This window comes from Dipodomys ordii, unplaced genomic scaffold (genome assembly GCF_000151885.1).
Source record: "Dipodomys ordii isolate 6190 unplaced genomic scaffold, Dord_2.0 Scaffold8, whole genome shotgun sequence".
Lineage (NCBI taxonomy): Eukaryota > Metazoa > Chordata > Mammalia > Rodentia > Heteromyidae > Dipodomys > Dipodomys ordii.
In genome coordinates this window covers 28156321-28163382 of record NW_012267224.1, presented here as the reverse complement: position 1 = coordinate 28163382, position 7062 = coordinate 28156321, and positions in this window count along the sequence as shown.

Sequence of the window (7062 nt, the reverse complement as noted above, 5' to 3'; positions counted from 1 at the left end):
TAACGGGCTCGCGTCTGTGTGTGGGTGAAAAGCATTGCCTTGCGTGTGCTCGGCTGTTCTGTGTTTGGTACCTTCCCCTACTTTTCTTCTTCTGACTTGCAAGAGGACACCGAGTCTGGTAGGCAGCGCCTCTTCGCCCGCGAAGTAACTTCGCTAAGACAAAACACCCAACTTGTTTTCAAGAAGGTGATCTCGTAATGGCTTCCTCTAGCCAAGTAGGCCAAGTGGAACACAATGCCGAAAGTTGCAGATTGCCCTGTTGAGCTTCAGTACGATGTAATTGCGGTGTTAGGAAAAAAAATACACCCATTTGTGACGTTTCCAATTATGGGATTTTTAAAATTCTTGCCTTTTAAATTTGGGGTGTCATCAAAAATGGAGAGGTGAAATGCTTCTCTCAGTCGTTTTGTTCTTTTGATGGTAGTTGACATGGTTGAGTTCTTAATTCAACTAAATTAACCAGTTCTTACATAATTCCTTCTAGACTGCTTGCTTTACCTACTAGAGGTAAAGAATTGTTTGTGGTTCCTGTCACTATTGAAGGGCAAAAATGGGAGGACTATTTACTACTCTAATATTACATTAAAAATTTCTTTTTAGTTAACATAAAAAGGAAAATTGGCCTCCACATCCTTAAAATATTTTGATTACTTTCAAAACAACGGTAGACCAACTTGATAATTGAAGTAGGTCAAACAAGTGATGAAATTTTTTTTTGTAGATGAGTATTTGTTTTGTGAGATATTTCAGTAAAGGGAACTGAGAATTAACATACATTTCTCTCTATTAATCATCTATGTAGGGCTGGGAAGATGGCTCAGTGGTAGAGCGCTTGCCTTGCATGCCTGAGGCCCTGGGTTCGATTCCTCAGCACCACATAAGCAAAAAGAAGCTGGAAGTGGCACTGTGGCTCAAGTGGTAGAGCGCTAGCCTTGAGCTGAAGAGCTGAGGGACAGCGCCCAGGCCCAGAGTTCAGGCCCCACGACCAGACCCCCCCAAAAAAAAAACTCATCTATGTATCAAATGCTGGAGTGTGAACTCAGGGCCTGGACACTGTTCCTCAGCTTTTTTTGCTCAAGGATGGCACACTTATTACCTGAGTGCCATTCTGCCTTTTTGTTACTAAAAGATGCAAATCTCTTATCTTTCTTGCTTCTGCTCTGCTAGGCTCCAATCAAGATCCTGAGATCTCAGCCTTCTGAATAGGCAGGATTTAGCCTTAACCTTGCCTGGTTTATATAGTAGTTTTTTTTTTTTTTGGGGGGGGTGCCTATCCTGGGGCTTTAACTAAAGGATTGGGCATTGTTCCTAGCTCAAAGCTAGTGTTCTGCTTCCTCCTTTTTGGTAGTTTAGTGGAAATGAGAGTCTCACAGACTTTACTGCTCAGAATGGCTTTGAACTGTCATCTTTATATCTCAGCCTCCTGAGTTAGCATTACAGGTGTGAGTCACAAACACCCAGCTTATATATTGCTTTAAAATTATTATTATTATTATTGTTGTTGTTGTTGTTATTATTATCGCCAGTCATTGGGCTTGAACTCAGGGCCTAGGCACTGTTCCTACGCTTTTTTTGTAGCACTCTACCACTTGAGCCATAGTACCACTTCCAGCTTTTTCTGTGGATGTGGGGCAGTGAGGAATTGGACATATGGTTTCATGCATGCTAGGTAAGTGCTCTACAACTAGGCCACATTCCCAGCCTTATATTGCTTTTTAAGACATAGTCTTGCTATAGTCCGGGCTATCCTGGATATTGATGCTTAACCTTGAGTACTGACATTAGAGACACTACACCATACCATACCATGAATGTAACCAAAGTTTGTTGTTAGTAGTTAATGATTCTCATTGAGTTTTAGAGATTAGGTTCAAAAATAGTTGTTTTTGGTCATGAGGAGCCTGAATGATGCTTTGGTTTTCCTCTTAGAGTTGGTTTTAACAGGTGCTCTTTTGTTTGTTCCTTATTCAGAACTCAATTATGACTACCCAAGTGATGGGCCAGTCTTCTGGAGGAGGAAGTCTGTTCACCAGCAGTGGCAACATGAGCATGGCCTGAACTAATGACATGTATGACTTCCCATTTCTCTTCATTTGCCCTTTTGGATCTCCCTTGCCCCATTGGCAATGGAGCACGGCCTTGTGTGTGAAAGGTAGGTGTTCTGCGGCTTACACATTTAGATTTGGAGAGGAAGAGGTGTATTTTGATGACTACTGAGCTATTTTTATATGGAAGAATACACCCATTTTTCCACTAAGGCTAAAATGCTATCAATAATAAATTGAACCTTTGATTTAGAAACCTTGATTTTAGGAGGAAAGAAAGGAAAAGGGAGGGTGTGCTTGCTACTATTAATTAAATTTGCTTGAACTCTAGGCCTCAACACTGTCCCTTACTCCCTTTGCTCAAGGCTAGCACTCTACCATTTGAACCACAGTGTAACTTCCACCTTTTTCTGTGACTAAAATTGGAAATAAGACTCTGGGCTTGGAAGGTAGCTCAGGGGTAGAGTGCTTGCCTCACATGCAAGAGGCCCTGGCTTTGATTCCTCAGCAACACATGAGCAGAAAAAGTGAGAAGTGGTGCTGTGGCTCAAGTGGTAGAATGCTAGCATTGAGCTGAAGAGCTCAGGGACAGCCCCCAGGCACAGATGGCTCGAGAGGAATCATCAGGAGACTCTTTCTTACCTAAGTCAGCTTGTGCTCTTCTAAACTAACATCATAATTGGGGAGACTTAACCTAAGGTTCTGAAAGCAGCAAAGTTCAAAATTAGGATGTACTTCTGAAAGTTCACTTCCTAGTAGTTGTCATCTTGCTGTGTTATGGGATCTCTTTGTGTGTGTGTGTGTGAGAGAGAGAGAGAGAGCGAGTGAGAGAGAGAGAGAAGCATAAAGATTTCTTCACCAAGATCTCTCTTCACTTTCTTCAAAAGTACACTTCCTCCATTAAGGGGAGGCTCACCCTCATAACCTTTTGTAGAAGTAATTATCTCTCCAAGACTGAAGATTCTAGATGCTACACATCTCCCTGGGGATTAGGGATCCAAGGTTCTGTCAGACACAGTGGTCTCTATGCTTGATGCCTAGGTGAGGGAGACTTCAGGCTAAACTCAGTTGGTAGTAAGTTCAACACTTTCTATGGCCTTACCCTGTGGCAAACATGTCCAGGCATGCCAGCTGTGTTACCTACAATGGAATGCTTGTCTTGAGGTATTCTGAAACCTAGGCCTTTTATGGCTTGGCCTTGGAATTTACAAGTCACTGTAATCTACTCTATGGTCTGATAACATTTAAGTCTTGCCAAACTCAAGGGGGCAAGAACACAAACTCTACCTCTGAAGAAGTCTGGAAGAATGTAGAGACCTGGAAACAATTAGTGCCACATCCAATGATGTGTGTATTTTGGTATTCCCGATGCTGGCTACAAATAATCTTTGTGTTATATATTTCAAATTTAAAGTCAAAGTTTTGGGCCTCGCAAGTTGGCTCACTGGTTGAGCCCTTGCCTTGCATGCCTGAGGCCCTGGGTTCGATTCCTCAGCACCACATAAGCAAAAAGAAAAAAGCCGGAAGTAGCGCTGTGGCTCAAGTGGTAGAGCGCTAGCCTTGAACTGAAGAGCTGAGGGACAGTGCCAGGCCCAGAGTTCAGGCCCCACGACCGGACCCAAAACCAAACAAACAAAAAAAAACAGAAAAGGCCAGGAGTGGTATTGTGGCTCAAGTGGAAAATTACTAGCTTTTTTTTTTTTTTTTTTGGTCCAGTCATGGGGCCTGAACTCTGGGCCTGGGTGCTGTCCCTCAGTTCTTCAGCTCAAGGCTAGCGCTCTTATCACTTGAGCCACAGTGCCACTTCCAGCTTTTTTTTGTTTCTGCTTATGTGGTGCTGAGGAATTGAACCCAGGGCCTCATGCATGCAAGGCAAGCGCTCTACCACTGAGATACCTTCCCAGCCCAGATTACTAGCTCTGAGCAAAGGATTCTCAGGGGTAATGCACAGGTGTTGAATTCAAGCCCCAAGACTGGCCATGAAAACCAACAGAGCCCTAAAGAATCTCAAGAACTTTTCCTGCTTAGGTTGGCTTTGAACTGTGAACCTTGATTCTCAGTCTCCTAGGTAGCTAGGATCTACAGCCGTTAGCCAATGGCTCCAGGCTTGACTAGGGTTTTATAACAGACATATTCAGTGCCCAAAGCACATCCAGTTACAAATATATAGTTGTACGGCTTTTGGGGCTTCAACTGACCTCCAAAAAATACATGAAAGGAAGAAAAAATGAAATCTCAACATCCAGAATCACCAAAGGACAGAAAGGGAGGAGAAGAGAAAAGTAAAGCACTAAAGTCAGTTCTTCCCTCTTTTTTTTGTCCTGGGGCAACAGCCTGGATGCTTTCCCTTAGCTCAAGGCAAGTGTTTACCACTTGGGTCACACTGCCACTTCTGGTTTTCTGGTGGTTTATTGGAGATAAGATTCTCATAGACTTTCCTGCCAGGGCTGGCATTGAACCGTGATTCTCAAATCTCAGCCTACTGAGTAGCTATGATTTCAGGCGTGAGCCACTGGCACCTGGCCGTCTTTTCTATTTACAGCACAGAATAGAAATTCCGTGGAAGTACACTAAAATAAGTATATTACAGGTATCCCATAGTATAGGTATTGTATTTTATGAAATACATTACATGTAATAAGTATATATATATATTATATCATAAGTTATACATGTACTTTTAACAGTGACAAGGTTTGATCTCAGAGCTAGAGCTAAGAGGAACAAATCTTTGCCACGGGCACTGGCATTTTAGCCCTCTGCTTCCTGCTGTGAGCACCTCTCCTGTCACATATTCTCTGTGGCCTTGCACACAAACACCAGAAACAGTGAGCCTAAATAACACTGTCCTTGCCTTGAGTTATGTATGGCAGCTTGGCAGGGCCTCCACAGAGCCCCACAAACACACATCTAAGTATTCTCTCCTGCTCCTCAGGAATGCTTTACATACTTTGACTGAAAGAAAATAAGAACTTTTGAACTTCCAGTCCTTAGAACATGGTAAACACATAAAGATTTCTTGGCAATTCTTTCTAGAAACCCCATGTGCTTCCTTCCACTGCCAACTCCTCGACAGCTCCTCATGTGCCTCATCCCTTTCAGTCCAAGGTGCTGAGCCGAACTTTGCACCGTGGTGCAGAAGACAGCCTAACTCACCTGGGACAGGATCTGAAGCACTTGAGGATGGACGTGGACTTGAGAACAAGACCTCCAGAGTCTGGATCTACCCTCTGCCCAGAGACAGACCACCCTTCAGTTAATCTGAACCCTTCTGACAGCCATAGACTACCTCATAACCTTATAAGCCTTATAAATGGACGTTTCCTTAGATGTAGCTATTCTCGCTGACACACAGGGCAGCAACAGAAAACTACCAGCGAGCACATGGCTCAGCCCCAGCCACCTGTGACACCATCTTTTCCTTTAGCTCCACTCACAGCAGCATAGAGGTGCTGTATAGGTAGAAAGTCATGGTACTTACAGATGGTAAGAATGTGTGCAAAATTCAGTTGCTTCAAATGCAAGAGCGAGAGTCAATGTACAAGTCACAGCTTATTCCTTGGATATTTGATTTGCATTTGACCTTAAAGTGAAGCAAAAAACCAACAAAGAAGTCCTGTGACCTGAAGGGAGATCCCAAAGGGTAGAGAGAGAGCATTGCCTTTATCATTGGAGCACAAAGGGCAAGGAGCAGAAGACCAAGCTACCCCCAGCCTGCTGTCCTGATCCACAGGGACGACCCCAACCGACATCCAGGTGGCCACCTCACTCAGAATATCATTTGCCATGTATCTTCGGCACTCTACTCCTGTGGGCCCCCAGGTAGAAAACATCCCAGGGAATCTGGTGGCTTTATGGAGGGAGGACTATTTGAGCAGACTCTTTTGTGTTCTACATCCATGATATCCGGTCACCCTGTGTCCACATGTAGGGAATGATGGCAGTCCACAAAAAATCATCTACATCTCTAATTTACTCAATGGAGGAGTGTAATGTGTGCAAACTTGTAGCTTATGGACACCAGCCAGTATACCCACATCATGCATTACAGACCTTGAAGAAAATCTGTTGGGGCTCTGTATTTTGTCATTGCGGATCAAGCTGAGTGAAGACGCTCTTGAGTTTAGGAACATTGGCAAATTTCCACCCCTGCCCAGTGTGTCTTCAGTGGAGGGCAGATGCCCTAGAAAATCATCCTTTGCCTTTGAGACAGAACATGGCCACCTTCACATACCCTCCTGGCTTGACAACATCAACAAATACACCACCATTGCAGGGCCCCAAATGCTGTTTGGTAGAACCTTCAAGACCAGCTATTGGGGTCATGTATCGGGCAATCCAGAGGATCATCCCCACAGACCCTCTGAGGTTGCTGATGGAGATCAAGTCACCCTGGAGGATCATCTGCATAGACCCTCCATGGATTTTGGTGAAGCTCAAATCCCAAGTGCCTGTGGAGTGGATGGAGCACCCCGTAGAAGATCCCTTGGGCCTGCTCTGTCGTCCACCTAGAAGGAACATACACATAGACTTTCCATGGTATCTGATATAGATCAAGTCACCCTGGAGGAACATACCAGCAGACCCTTGGTTGTTTCTGATGAAGATCCAATCCCGGCTGCCCATGGAGTAGACCGAGTACCTCAAAGAAGATCCCTTTGGGTCTGCTCTATCAGTCACCCCAGAGGAGCATCCCCCACCATCCCTCCATGGTTTGTTATGAAGGTCAAGTCACTCTAGAGGATCATTCATACAGATATTCGAGTTTGAAAATTTAGATGGCTTTTTTCCTAAGTTGCGTCTAGGCCCTGAATGGGGAGCCCAAAGGGCAGAGAGCATTGTCTTTCTCAGTGGAGAACAATGGGCAAGGGCCAGAAGGCCAGCCTGCCACCAGCCACCCATGTACAGCAGCGACTCCAAGTAATGTCCACGAAGCTACCCAGTACAGAGTATCTTCTGCTACCAACACAAGTACTCAGGTATTGTGGGCCGCAGGAAGGGGAAAACATCCCATGGG